The sequence below is a fragment of the Syngnathus acus genome, chromosome 2, assembly GCF_901709675.1.
Source record: "Syngnathus acus chromosome 2, fSynAcu1.2, whole genome shotgun sequence".
NCBI lineage: Eukaryota > Metazoa > Chordata > Actinopteri > Syngnathiformes > Syngnathidae > Syngnathus > Syngnathus acus.
The window spans coordinates 14,725,213-14,740,258 of NC_051088.1; the positions used below are offsets into that span (position 1 = coordinate 14,725,213).

Here is a 15,046-nt window from a genome sequence, read left to right on the forward strand (position 1 = left end):
CAAAGGCACTTCATTCAATGTATGAAAAGTAATTTTGCCATACTTGCAAAGGACAGATAAGCACATTTGATTTAAATTCTTATTAGGGATTCTTCGGAAGTATTTGACCTTTAGCTTTTGTGACCTTTATCGCATATAGTATATATAGCATATAGTCTTGCTTAGTTAAGCCATGTAATAACGACACACATGAATCATAAACACATAAATCTTTTTTGTAATTAACAATGTTTAAGTGTGAAATGGAAAAACAACCTTAAACTGAATTTTGTTTTAGCACATATTTCAACTCATTCAAGTTCAACTTCACTCTGATTGTCATGAGTAGCTACTTTGTATCACAAAAAAATATATTTTTGTGAATTGTTGGAAAATGATAAATATAGCTTCTGAAGTCATCTGAACAGTTTAACAGAGGTCAAACTGCTGCTGAGGCGCCACACTGTGATTTAATTAGTCCCGAGATAAAGAGAGAAGTGGTTATTCGCTGGAAGAATAGGCAAAGGAGCAGGGGTGATACTCTCACTGAAGACATCCATGAAATTCATGGATAAAAGAAATGAAGAAGTCCAATTTCAAATATCTGACCAATTATCCGAAGCAGGCTTCTAATTAAGTTTGTCGTGACAAAAAGTAATACAGGGGACATAATTCAACCCACATATGGTGCTTAGGATTTCTGCTTGGTTGGAAATATTGCTTCAATTTTTACTGCTCAGAGCTTTGAAAGTTACCACAGGGTCATACAGACTAAAAATATAAAGATGAAAAAATTTGCTTATTTGTGTTGTTTGAGCAGATGCAATTGTATCGATCCAAGCTGCCTATTTATGCCACGGTCGCACTGATAGGAATCCAAATTAGTATACGCTGACAAGTCCATGTGGCTTTTTCTCTTTACTGCCACGATCCCTATCCAGAAAGTGCCACTTGAGAACAAAAATATGGAATTGAGTCAGATGAACCATGCAGTGTAAATCCAGCCTCGGGGAGCTTCATGCACTGATCACTCATATTGACTTCGTGTCAATGTTTCTACTTTTTGAGGGAAGAGCAGAGCTGTGGACACCATGGCAATGGAAATGCAATTATCATTCATTCTCCCTTAAACTATTAGAATGATTTAGAAGGTCACATTTGAATCATCTTATTGTGGATTATTGTTTTAACATTCAAAAAGATCATTCTTGAAGCGTTTGAACTTGAAGCTTTGTTTTCAACTAGGATAGATTCCTCTTCGACAATAATAATAAAAAATGGTAGTCAGAAATAATTGCTTGTTGTCTAACATTGGAACTGGTGAACTCTCTCTGTAGAGTTTTTTGATGATTAAGTATTCATATTTTGTTCTACAAAATAGTCCCATAATCATTTTTGAACTGAGAGAAAAATAAGACTGCTTGATTTGATTTTGTCCCAGTAGCCCAGTAACATCTCGTTTTGACTTACTATAGTTCTACTAAAGCACACCCAAAAGGCTCTTCCTGCAAACCCAAGAAAATGATGTCAAACCATGAAGCTAAATTAGCAAGTACTGACTCTTGGTAGGTTACTTTAAGATAAGCGATCAAATTAGTCTCGATTTCTCTCATAGGGCTCTATATTCGTAGACGGCATAGCCGCATTCAAGCCTAAAAACGAACATATCTTGATTTTTGTGCTGGTATTTTGTCTATATGGGAATTTGACAGACTGGTCAAGTTGGTATGGCGCGCTGTCATACCTCAGCCATTGTTTTTTTTAAACCGGAGGTGCCCCACCATTTTTGACCAAAGCCAAACTCTATTTCGACCATATTTTTGTGTTGGCCGTGTAAGCGCATTCATCTATATGTATGACTTCTGACGTTTTACTCTTGTGCAACTCGGCAATCGAATCTTTGCGGTTTCACGTTATATACTGTTGACAATCTGAATTTTTGAGGATTTTGACATTTGTACATCAAACAAGGTATCCAAACGATTAATCCATTATCAAAAATGATTATCGATTCATATAATAATCGATTAGTTGTCGATTAATCTACCAATCATTGCACTGCGATCAACTGGTCGGGCACTCCTGCTTTCAAAACGGGTTCAAAATGAATTACAATTAAGCGACATGGATGTTTTTAGAGGCATCTGTGGTAACCACATTTCCACTCTGCTGCTTTGTTGTATTAAAATCATTTGAATATTGTTTCATATTGTTTCTAGACCCAAAACGAAAAACAAACACACCAACTACTTTCCTAATGAATACTACAATTCTCCACAACACGGGGGGCAGCTGTACTGTGTGCTGCACGCAATAGTGTTAAATTGCTACATGCTGTAGGGAACCCCCCAAAGAGACAAACCGTCATGTCCATTTACACAATATACGCCAGGGTTATAAACAGACGTCCCTAGGCACTCCCTCTTTTCAATTCTAGTGTTCAGTTTAAGTGTGGTAGCACGGAGCCAGTCCCTGCAGAATGCGGCATGGAAAGAATGATCAATAGCACGAGACACATCCGTGGGCATGTGGACCACTCTGACGTCTTGTTTAGGCCCCTGGTCAGAGTAAGATGTTCTCCCGCTAATTCCATTGATCACAGGCGACCCGGATATGCTGAGCTGGGAGGTGTGAATAATTATTCATTAGGATTGGTCTTGAGTGCATATACAGCGCAGTAACACATCATATAGCTTAGAGAGCTCATTGAAATGTTGATGCTGGGCAGTGAACGCATCACTTACCACTGCCACACTGCTTGTTTTCTCAAGTGCCTCTGGGTAATCTGTACATTCAGTTTAAGGTCATTTACTAAAGCATGTCACGTCGATTTCGGTCACGATTGAAAGCATGATAGATTGGATTGTTTACTTTTTTTTTGAGCAGTTCATATTTCACGGTACACGGCAAAACTCTAACGCAAGCGCTAATTTGTTCTTTTAATGACCTTATTCACAGCCCTCATTTTTATTGTGATACTAAAAAGCAAACAGTTTATCGTCAATAATTGAACAGGAAGACAGTATTCACACTGCACCAAAACAATTAGCACATAATACATGGTGTCCCTGTGTCATTTCAAAAATGAATATCTAAGTAACTACATATTCCAGGCAAGCAATAAAGACCCTGTAAAGTGATTTGAGAGATTTGTACTGTACATTTGAAGATCATTACCGAAACTATATGTAAAGGACTAAGCATTATGTAAGACTCAAGAGTGGAGCTGGGGCATTGAATCTTTTTCACCATTTCAGTCTTCCTGAATTTTTATAAATAAAATGTTTAGCCTCTTTGTTCTCTTGCGGTTTATAGTCAGCTAGCATACCCACATCCCGAAAAAGGCATCTTCCCTTTTGATTGTCTTCTTCCTGAGAGTGAAGAGCAAAGAGGGGAGGAAAAGATGTCTGACATGAGAGGCAGCATGTAGACTGACGTTAGCTTTGTAATGTCATTGCCGTCATCAAATTGAAAAAGTGGCTATTTACACTTTTGTAATTAGTTTATCGAATTCTGTAATTCTGTAGCATTTGTAAATGAGCATTATCTGTCTGAAGAAAAACAGGACGCATTCACTCTCGATGAGCCCTTGTGCTCAATTATAGTATGAGGATTTTCTTCCCCCCAAAGGTGGCACAAGAACATTTCTTTAATTACTCGTGCAAGCTTTAATCTACTATTCCAAATTAGCGCACTACAGGAATGACTGGTGCACTAGTAGTGTAAAACACGTTACTAGTCATCCACATGTGCACTGAATTGTTTCACGAGTGAGGACAAATGGCATGAACCTTAAATTGTTTGAAAGAAATCTTGAAGAAATGCTCAAAAGGCTTTCCAAATGGAGGTGAGAATGATGCAGTACCCTTAGCTGTCGTACAGAGTCGCAGCTGGTCCACCCTCCTGCCCCTGCCGCCGCCGCCGCCATGGAGCCACCTGCTTGATATTCAGCAGCACTCCGACACAATCCTGCTCTATAATAGATGTGCTTTATTCCCATCAACCGGTGTAATACAATCACTTACCTGAAGAGATGTTACTGATATCCATCAACAGTATATGCCGCATTCTGTTCTTTTCACATGAATGGACCACTGTTTGTTTAATAATGTCCCCAACTTGTAGCCAAACATGCTTAAGCTGTCATATTATGAGTCAGGATGGATGATGGTGCATGAGCAGTTAGCTGTCTGGTCTACTGGGGTGGGGCGGGCAGGGGGTGGCGATGATTTGGTAAGGCGCTCGCTCAATAAAACTATTGCTACATATATCTAAGCCACTAAAAGAAAAATAACAGCTTCCCTTGAAACGACAGCATCATACTAAGATGCTGAATGGATGCTCTTCTCAGAGGATAAAAGCAATTCTGGGCGACCTCTAGTTCACCTACCTTATTGGCTTACCGTGGACCAACACGGACCGCTTCGCCTCTTGAGTCAGCATGATTGTTGGAACGAAAGCATCAATATGTATAATTGCCTTTCAGCCATTGTTACAGAGATCCGGATCACCCTCTTTAGTGGTTCACTATAATACTGTGAAACTTGCAAGGATTGGCCTCTGATTTGTTTGGATTTAGAAGAATCACTTGGAAAAAAAAATCTTGTTGTTTGTTGTTGTTGTTACTATTGTGAAAATATTAGCTGTGTTGTGCTGAGCTGTGCTGGAGACCATTGCTTGTGTTCCCAGGTGACTTCCAATTTTTCTGCCCACATTAATAGCTTGTGCTGGATATAAACCACAAATTATGATTTGAAATCACAAAACACTGTCTCTTAGCTCAATTTGATGCCAATTATTATCTTTAATTTAATCAGTGCGGCATTACTAAAGAACCCCTAAAGTGACATGAGAAAAACAAAAATGATCCTTCTCATTAGGACGAGAAAATAATGAGAAAACTTACTTCCTCTAATCAGAAAGTTTCTCGTAGTATACGCGCATGGAGACCCGATAGCTACATTTAGGTTAGTTTTTTCCCTCTTCTGCTGCCATTGTCTATTGGGAGAAATTTGTCACAAAATCATTTACACAAATACGTATGTTGTGAGTGCTTTTTTTACCAAGGCGTGAATTGTCGAATGTTCATTTTGTGGATCAGCGGACAGGCTTTCATTTTGGACACAAATGACATCACAACTCAACACATATTCTTTTTTTATTAAAAAATGGGGCATTGAAGAGAAGAAAACAAGCCATCATTTGGTATTTTATTGTATAATTATTTGACAACAGTCAGGAAACAAAATACAACTGAAATTTGTTTCCCCTCGAGCTTGTTTGGCTTTTTTTCCCTCTTTGTCTGCTGCCACAGCAGCATTGCACAAGAAGAGGTAACAGCAGAAGAAGGTCTTCCATGTGAAACAAAGTTTCTTGTCCTAATGAGGAACATATTTCTTTTTTCCCCTCATGTCACTTCAGGGGCTTATCTCAGGGCGCTTCTGAAAAAACAACAACACACAAAAAGATGCCATAAATTACTATTCCATGAATAGCTGAGGGGCTGATACAGGAGCTGAATAGCTGATATTCCACAGGAAAAGAAATGACATTAAAAAAATGAATGTATAATAATAATTGATCACAATTGCATCAGCTTGTTGTCACGTTTGCCTTGTCCCGTCAGGGATCGCTAGGGCAAATCACTTGCATGAGTTTCTTTTTGTTAAACATCAGATGTCCTACCTGACACAAAGCACCCATTTTGTCAGTCATGCATCACTAAGGTAAAAGGCTAATGTTACTTTTCATACTTCAGCTGTGCTTAAACATGCTTTTTGTTACAACCATTTGACAATGTCTATTTGCAGACACCAAGTTAAAACCCAGATGAGTTGTGTTTACATCCTTTACTTTCAAGCTGATGGAGCAACTCATTGCATGGGGATTATGAAGCAACCTGCTCCATTATTCATGACCCAGCAAGTAATAAGGCCGCCTTCAAGGCCAAACCTTTTTGAGGGGTTTCTACTCTCAGAGGTCTCCATTAGCCGACAGAAGCTGTCATGTAGTGTAAAGTGTAAAGGTAAAACTGGGGTTTGGGGCAAACTGCTGTGATAAAGTGTGAATCCTCGTCATTTGTGCTGCTCGCACAGCACACACTCTGGCGTGCCATCAATTCAAGTGCACAAATCAACACTGCCCAGAGTGCCTATTTGTTGTCCACTGAAGCTTTTAAAATTTTGGCAGTGAGGCAAGCCCCCGTTTTAAATGTTTGCCCCCTCTTCCACAATTATTACTGAAGGCTTCTCACTGAAAATGTTCAGATTTTTATTTGCAAGCCTCTTAGAAACTGGTTCAGGATTGTATCCGTTTTGATGGGAAAAAAGTCAGCTCACGAAATGTTCATTGACACTTGTTCAGCAGCCACTTTTCTTCATCAGCTATTATTACATTTTTACAATAGCACTTGATTTAGTAGCCAATTGGTGTTTAGATTTTTGTATTAATTATTAATTGAGGCATTATAAGTTGTTTTGTAATTATTATTTTCTTAACATGCTGTAATGATGTCCTGTAAACATGTCGTCCTGTTTACGTTTTGTTTGTGAATTGCTCTGCTGCGCACAACAACAACAACAGCAACAACAACGACAACAAAACAACATTTAAGGATTACAATTCTATAGACATTTGTGACAGATTCTGAAAAACCCTTTGTTTTAAAACGATCAAGAAAAACTAAAATCATAGAGAATTATAAAGATGTTTTGTTGGGTTGGAAAATGAACTGAAAAGCAATTACGTTCCCTTTTAGAGTGTGATTTAAGAACATAAGGTTATGAAAATATTATGTAACATGTCCAAAACAAACTTACAGGTGTTCCTTGAGATGTGAGTGACTCAACATAGAAGAGTACAACAGTCATTATTTTTGCTTGTTTGTTTAGTTTTTTACTCAAGGGCACTGTCTCAACTCACTTCCCAAGTAGCAGTTTGGCAGATTGTGAACAATTCTTCCAGGAAGCTCCAAGCTGTTTAATGTCACTTCCAGTTCAAGTTCATTGTTCTTTAAGTCAGCTAGCGTAATGACAAACGGCATATACTTGCCAAATTTTCCGATTCAGGCGAGAGACTCCTGATTTTCAAAACCATCATTGCCAATCTCCCGATAAGTCATTCCTCCTTCTAATCCTCAGATTTTACAGTGAAGGAAACTTCTTACATTGTGGGGAATGTGACGCGACAAGGCTCTTCTTTGCCAAGGGAGGAGACTGCTCACTCTGACTCACTCTCAGCAAAACCGCCCCATGGGAGTGTCCAATGTTGGGATTCTTCTTGTTCATGGCTTTGGTTCCCAGCTCAAACTGTCATTAATCATCCAGTGGTTGCATTGTTCGCTATCCACAATCCACTTCTCCTAGTTGTGATGGGTCATGTCAACCCAAGCTTGTTATAGATGCATCTTAAGTGCATGCCACACAAAAACCTTGCGATGTCCCTAAATTATTCCTGCTGGGGTAAGTGCTGTAATCACAGTGCTTTCGGCACTCACTCACTCTAGTGGGCATCCCTCTGAGCTCTTTATGCATTCCAATTTCTCCACATTGCATTGATATTGTCCTCCTCCCATGACGACGGTAGAAATTATGCAGTTTTACGACAGAATCAGAGTCAAGCCACGGAAAATGCAGCATTATGCTGCAATGAATGAATGTTCACTTCCAGCCTGATTAAAAGTTAATACCCTGAAAAAAAAAGTCCTTTCAATTCACTTACCGCTAATTTAAACATGTACATCGATTTCACATGAATAAAACGGGAATGTTGTTGGTAAACTGATGCAATGAAAAAAAGACATCCGTTTACCACGTTTGAGTCATGTGCATGAATGAAGTGAATTCAAAGGACTGATGATGGGTTTTGCGTCTACTTTACTAGTCAAATCTTTGATTCACAAATTATAACATCCCTTTCTGAGTCTCTTTGATGATCTGGCACCAGAATCAAACTGATATTTTTCTGCCACAGACTGCATGCCGGCTACACCACATGAATTGCTGTTCAAGCGTCACATTAAGGACACGTTCTGAAAGCATCTTTAAGTACGTAGTGTAAGAGTTTCAAGGTAAAGCAACAGCTACAATATGATGTTGATGCTCAGCAGACTTGTAATATGGAAATAAAGTGGACCTCACACTGAGTGTTTGAGAACCTGCACATAGTTCTAACTTTTGACTGACAGTATGAATAGATTTATACATACCGTATTTTCCGCACTATAAGATTATAAGGCGCACCTTCAATGAATGGCCCATTTCAAAACTTTGTTCATATATAAGGCGCACCGGATTATAAGGCGCATAGAATAAATAACTCAACGTTGCTCAAACGTTAATGCAATCACAATATAGTAACACTCGAAATAGTGAAAACAATAACAATATATCAATAACTCAACATTGCTCAAACGTTAATATCCTACAACATACAAAATAAACACGTAAAGCTTACTTTAATAAGTTTAGGTGCGCCTTATAGTGCGGAAAATACGGTACTTGTGGCTTCTGATTAGCCTAAATGATTATGATTATTATAATAAAGGCAACCCGCTTGTTCATTAAGTGGACGCCGGTGGTGGAGGAAGCTGTGAGATTCTGCTTCAACTTCACAGACTGTGTTGTACTGATTAAGACGGAGGACATGGAAAAGCATTGTACCCCCCTGTGACAATTTGAACTTCTTCAAGAGCAATGTTCTCCACTCCCCGAATAACAAGCCTTGGATTACTAACGACATCAATGATGCCTTTAATCGGAAAAGAAACAGAGAAAGGGTATCAGTATTGATTTTGTTCAAGGACATCACAGCCCTGGGACTGAGGAAATTGTTGGGGAGGTGGTCCATCACTACCTCATCTCCTCCTCTGTCTTTCCATACCTGAAAAAGCGGACATTTTCTTTCCCGCATTTTTTGCCAGAAATCGCCAGCGTGGCAACGGGCAATCTTAACTATTTTGCTACAGCTGGTGCTACCTAGCTAGCTAGATCTTCCTACCTGCACAGTCATCTGGGATAGAATTCCCAAGTGACCCTGAGCAGGATAAGTATTGAAAATGAATATTTTTAACTTCTAGAGCACTTTGAAAAACAAAGTGCTGTAGCTTATTTAAAACAGTCAATATGACCATGACATTTTCTGCTCATTATTGATTATTTGAAGTTTCTTTCCAATAGGAAACTATTCAGTGGACCCATAAGGCAGGAGCCAGATAGACAAACCTACCTCAAAGAAATGCTGCCGCAGTGTAGGGTTCATTTTCAACAGACGTTGGAATTCATTGAAAGAGCTGAAGCTGTTGTCATTTCTGACCATACCCCTGACAAAACCTTTTCACACAAAAATAAAGAAAAAAGAAATAAATAAAATAAAAATGCATGATTCATTTGAAAGCTACAGAGAAGGATGAGGGTTTTTAGGACTTTGCCCACGCATATTAATATTTGAATAGCTTAAGCGGGGGTCATTGCGCATTGCGCCGGTGACAGCCACATAAATCAAGTACCATATCAAGCAGGAAGATGCTCCTGAGGTGCTCCAGACTGTTAATGAGAGAGAAACGTGTCCCTTTGCGCTGGCAACGGAACAATTCACAGAAACTGAAGTGGCGTGCCCTTATTTTTTGCAACAAATATACATGTATTTAGTTTTTTTTTCTTAGAGAAATACCCCAAAATCTGGAATCTTTCATGTATTTCGCTTCTGATTCAAAGATACATTCAGTCCTTTCAAAATATTACAAACACAGCGTTCTTGATGAGAACTAACCCGAGCTCTGATATGAATGTTTTGTTAGTTACACACTTTGATCCTTCCAATTTTGCTGAGTGAATGAAAACGCCATGTCCATTTGCGCTCCAGGACTCTGAAATGCCCTTTAAACAGAAATTAGCAGATACTGTCGAAATGTTTGCATTTCAACTTAAGACTTTTGTTTTTAATCATACCAAGTATGGCAACTAATTGCTGGCCATGCCCCCTTGACATCTAGGCCTGTTTTACTGCCACTTCTCCTCTCATCCACCTTCCATCCTGTTTGGAGGTGGCTATGATTGAAGTGAGGTTATTCCTGTAAGGATTCTTCATTGACCTTCCAGGACAGGAGCTGAGTAGGACCACTTCACGGGTGCCGTCAATGTGGAGGATTCTCTATCGACTGACCAGGTTAGGTGCTAAGGATGACCACTTATATATCAATATGCAGTGACACCATTCCCCTGTTGACAAGATCAAGGAGAAGGACTTATTTTTAAATGGTATAAGACATGTTTCATATTTACCATCACCATTGATTGCACTATACATCATTTTTATATTGGTGAATGTCAACCTTTTTAATTCTATAAAATATAAATACTCTTTCCCGCTAATCAACCTTGTAATTGAAAATGGAGATGTTACTGAATAAGAGCCATAATTACCACAGCCATCAGTGAGGGTGAGACTTCATAAAGCACTTGAGCGTCAAGTGCTCACAGCCCCCCTCCGAGTAACAGGGCCCACCCCATGAACTGGAAAGAGGATGTTCTTAATCAGAATATGGGTACATTACAAAATAAGGTGATCACCATCATTTTCAGCGCCAACTCCTTTGTGCTGTTTACCAATTTGCTCTGGTTTATTAAGATATAATCCTACGCACTCCAATATAACAAATTCATGATTGCAGTCTAATTACTACCAAATCATGGGCTCAATTATCTTGAGCATCATTTTCTATATCAGTCTGAAATAAGCTTGTGATTAGTTGCTGTGTCTGTCAGTAACGCAGAACCCTTTGGGGAAAGCAGGAAGGGGTGGAGGTAGAAAATGTGTGCAGAATACAGATCATGATGCGGCAGCCTGCTTCCACCAGATGGAAAAAGCACAGGAAAATCAAAGTTGTGGTCGCTACGATCCTCCGTTTTGGGACTAAGTTATAAACAGTTTTGCATTCAAGTTGACAAACCTTTCTGGCCATAAGTCCAGACCTGCTTTGCGAATTACTATTCTGAACAACCCTCCTGTAACTATTAAGTTTAGTCAACTAAAATGCTACTGGGGAGGTTTTGTTTGAATGGTGTCTTGTTTCAGTGGTGATTAAGACACAAGGCCAGATGTACGTTCCTCAGTATGCGATGATGAGCTGAGGGAGACGGCAGCTTTCCGGGAAGTACGAACGCGTGTACAATTTGTTCTGAAATGTTTGAATGAATGTTTTCATGGGCGCCGATCGTATTATCAATCGGTATAAATCTCATTCGGAATAAAATGGGCTTGAGACCGATTGGAATATCCTGAATGCATTTTTATTTCAATCCGTCTTTTAATCTGAATATGTGTCCATGTAAACTTTGACATTGTGTCAATGACAGACATACATTTCAAAAAAGGTGTGTCTCAAATCTATCGGTATCATTTCCACGTGGAGCTCCATTTTCAAAAGACCAATCTTAAACAATATTGTTTATTCAAACCACAATGTGAGTGTGGCACAATGTCTGGCGCATGGAATTCCACGACTGAAGCATCTTTAGTTTCAGAGTTTTTACTCATATCATCGGCCCAAGGACAGCACCAACACTGTGTACGATGAGCGCTTCTTTACTTGATTCCTATAGGGGAACAGTATTGATCTAAGTTGCTGAATTAGCATTTCATATCCGCGTTCCTCATTTAAAATGGTGATTGCTGATTTCTCACCCAGGACAAATGGTCGACTGGGGAATTGAAGCCGAGGGCGATACCAATCAGCAGCGGAGCCTTAACGAGCTTATCATCACAATGTAAACAGCAGCCGGTGTGTGTGTGTTTTTTTTGTGTGTGTGACTTTAGGGCCTAGCTTTCCCATGGAAGTGTCACAGTTATTTATCAAAGAATCATCTGGAGTAGAATTACAAATGGCTGTAACGTCTCTTGATGTCAGAGCTAGTGACTGCATCAAAGCATTATCATCTGTCATACTAGAAAAAAAAACATGGAATTTGTCCTCAGGGCTCAGTGATCACCACAAGGAAAGTACGTATTGATTGACAGAAAAGCAAGATCAAATCATTTCAAATTTCTGCTGTTCATTTGGTTTAACTGAGAGGAACGAAATACACGGCTTTAATAAGTAAAGCTCTTGTAATAGAGGCTTTTAAATGTTGACACTAGAATTGGAACAAATTGAATTACGTTCTGTTGCATGTTAATACATTATTGAAATAATTTATCAAATTATTTTGCACATTTTCCTATAGTGGTTCTACTAATTGTAAATGCTTTTTCATTTTGCAACGATGGTGTTCATCGTCAAATACGTGTAATGTTCTTCTATAATGCTACACAATGGCTTCTTTTGTATGTGGATATACTTATGAGCAAATGATGTACTAGTGTTATTAGAGGTGGATTAAGTCACTAAAAAGCCACTGAAAGCCTAGGCCCAAAAGTCACCACACATATCATGAGAGGCCCTTGAAGCCTTCTTCAGTGAGAGAGTCATTGTTACTCACACCTACATCTCCATCACATCATGACTGTGATATGAAGATGAATTGAATAACATCATGTTAAATAAATATGCTCTAACCACAAGAGATTACAACAAGCAGGTGGTGTAATGAAGGGATAAACTGAGAAACGAGAGGTTAGATGGAGTGTGCGGGTGAATAAATGCTTGGAATTATAGCCGGGCATCCGTGCATGAAAATACTAGATTTGTGCGTTGCAACTTTGCAAAAAGTGCTGATCTTCAATGTATTAGTTCCCGCTGGAATGTAATTTTAATCCTAAAAATTCAATGAAAATAGTTCTTTGCAAACTGTTACGGTTCTAGTCTGAACTCGTGCTGGAGAAAGTGGACAGGGTATGCTTACTATGTGCATCGGACCTGATTTACAGACAGATAAATAGACACAGCTGTTCTATAATCGAAAACTTAAACCGGTCGGGTGGAAGGAGCCAACTGGACTTGTGACAACGGATTCCGCAGTCAGTTACAAAAGCAGCCTTTTAGCAGCTGAAGAACATATCCAGGGCGAAGGGTTGCATTCTCCAAGCAGACCAGGAAAAGCATATCTGCCTTGCCTTTCGACAGAAATTCACTGGCATTCCATTCATTTCTGCATATTTTATAGACGGCGGTGGATCGTTATTTCCGCATTGCATCACTCTGACATTTCTATTTGCATGCATGTGCGTGTTGTCTCGTTCTTGTGTGGTGCACTCGTGCAAAGGAAATATGAATGAAAATACACTGATGAATTAATGAACATAAAATCTAGATTTGATGAAAGCAACAGAGAGCTCATTGGCATTTGTTTATTCGGATTATGCAAATATTTAATTTGTGCTTTTAGGTCACTTACACAACAGACGAATCACCAAAGTCCAAAATGGCCCAAGTCGGACGAAAAATATCAACTGTGTGGAACTACAGTGGAATAATAAAAATAATCTCGGAAGTCATTAAAGATACTGTAAAGCTTTTGTGGCGTGTTACTATACATAAGAGGATTATGCCACATGAATTTGCTTATGGAGCAGTTTGAGCCCAGCCCATCATGTTCAAATGGCCTAGAGTTAGAACGCCCTTTGTCTGACTTTGGAAGAATTTCATTCCAGAGAGATATGAAAACTAACAGTGTCTGAGTCGATGATATCACCACATCACTATTTATATGTTCAGACTCTCTATCAGAAATTGTGAATGCTGGCTACATGTTGATATCTGTCGCTATCACTTCACTAACAGACAGCTGTGTGTTATTTTGTATCATATTATCTTTGCACTGTTATTTTTTCGGTACCTACTTAGTATACTCGCGATCAATCCAAATACCGTAATTCCCTGCTTGCTTGGGCTTGAAGTACCCTTGCCATTTCTCCTTCAGTGTATTTTAATTAGACCGGGAATCCTTCACTTTTGGGACGTGAGAGGATTTATAATTCTAAGTGAAAGAGAATACTGTAGGTATTGGCAGACAGTAGCTTAAGCCAGTTCCCCGAGCACCTCTGTAATTCTCTCAGGCAGATGTTTGAGTTGTGTCCATACAGTATTACCAACAAACAGATGAGCCATACGCTAAACGAATGTGACGGGGTGGTAACCGATTGTGACGGGACAGTTGCATAATTAAACTGCACACTAAAATAACCAGAGTTGCCCGCAGTCAAGTTGGAGGTGGTGAGACTGCCTTTCATGGAAAAGTAGACTGGGAGTAGATGATTGTCAGGGGAAGTCAGGGGACCAAACAAGGACACGCTTGAGTCTTCCAGCGGTCGGCTTGAGTGAGCTGACGTTTGGAAACCTGGCCCCCGGAGACCACAGGCAGATGCTCAAAAAGATAAAGGCCCTCTGGCAAATGGTCCAGGGAAAATGATGAGGCCCACTCCAGTGGCTAAGGCGAGTGTTGCGACAGTGCCAGACGAATCCCCGTTCGAGCCGCTTTCATCCTCAGAATCATCAGGGACAGTTAGCACCTTTGTTTACTCTGTTGCGTTCCACTTTTTGTTGAATTTATTGCTGTCTCGCAGTGTCATGCCGGATAGCTATTTTTATAACTGATGCAACTACTGTATCTCCATCCTGCCCACACACAGTGGAAATGTTAGCCTGATAAATGAAGGTATATTGCTCTCAAATGCAATTGTGTTTTTGTGTGGAAAAATGGTGGGCACTAGGAAAACAGTGGTCAGTTATTCTCTGGTGTGATTTTTTTTTCCATTTCCACACTCCAATCATAATGTTATAAATGGCACAGAGACCAAAGGTAGTTTGTGAAATTGTTATTTCAGGCACCAGGCAGGTGCAGCAATAAAGAAGAAATTGTTTGCTTTTTTTGGTCATATTACACATTTGCTGCGTGTGATATCATACACTGCAAATTGTTCAGTGTTAAAAGTTCAGGGGAAATGTTTAAAAACAATTGCTTGACATCCTTTAGTAATAAAAAAGCATCCAGGATGTAATAGTGATACGTTGTTGAAATGGTGGGTCACCTGGAATTAAACCTGATCTATGTCTATTTGAAATTTGCCCTTCGGGAATGATTCAAAGTGATCGGATGGAGTCAATATTTTTTCGGCATCATTTTCCTCCTCG

General features: G+C 39.4%; 1 long non-coding RNA gene across 1 annotated transcript; it reads right to left on the reverse strand.

The window, feature by feature from the left end:
- Window positions 1–5,172: 5,172 nt before the first annotated feature.
- Window positions 5,173–7,452, reverse strand: LOC119119455. Its single transcript, XR_005097296.1, has 2 exons — window positions 6,901–7,452; window positions 5,173–5,420 (listed from the first exon to the last, which is right to left on the reverse strand). It is a non-coding gene; the product is annotated as an uncharacterized LOC119119455 (long non-coding RNA).
- Window positions 7,453–15,046: the final 7,594 nt, after the last annotated feature.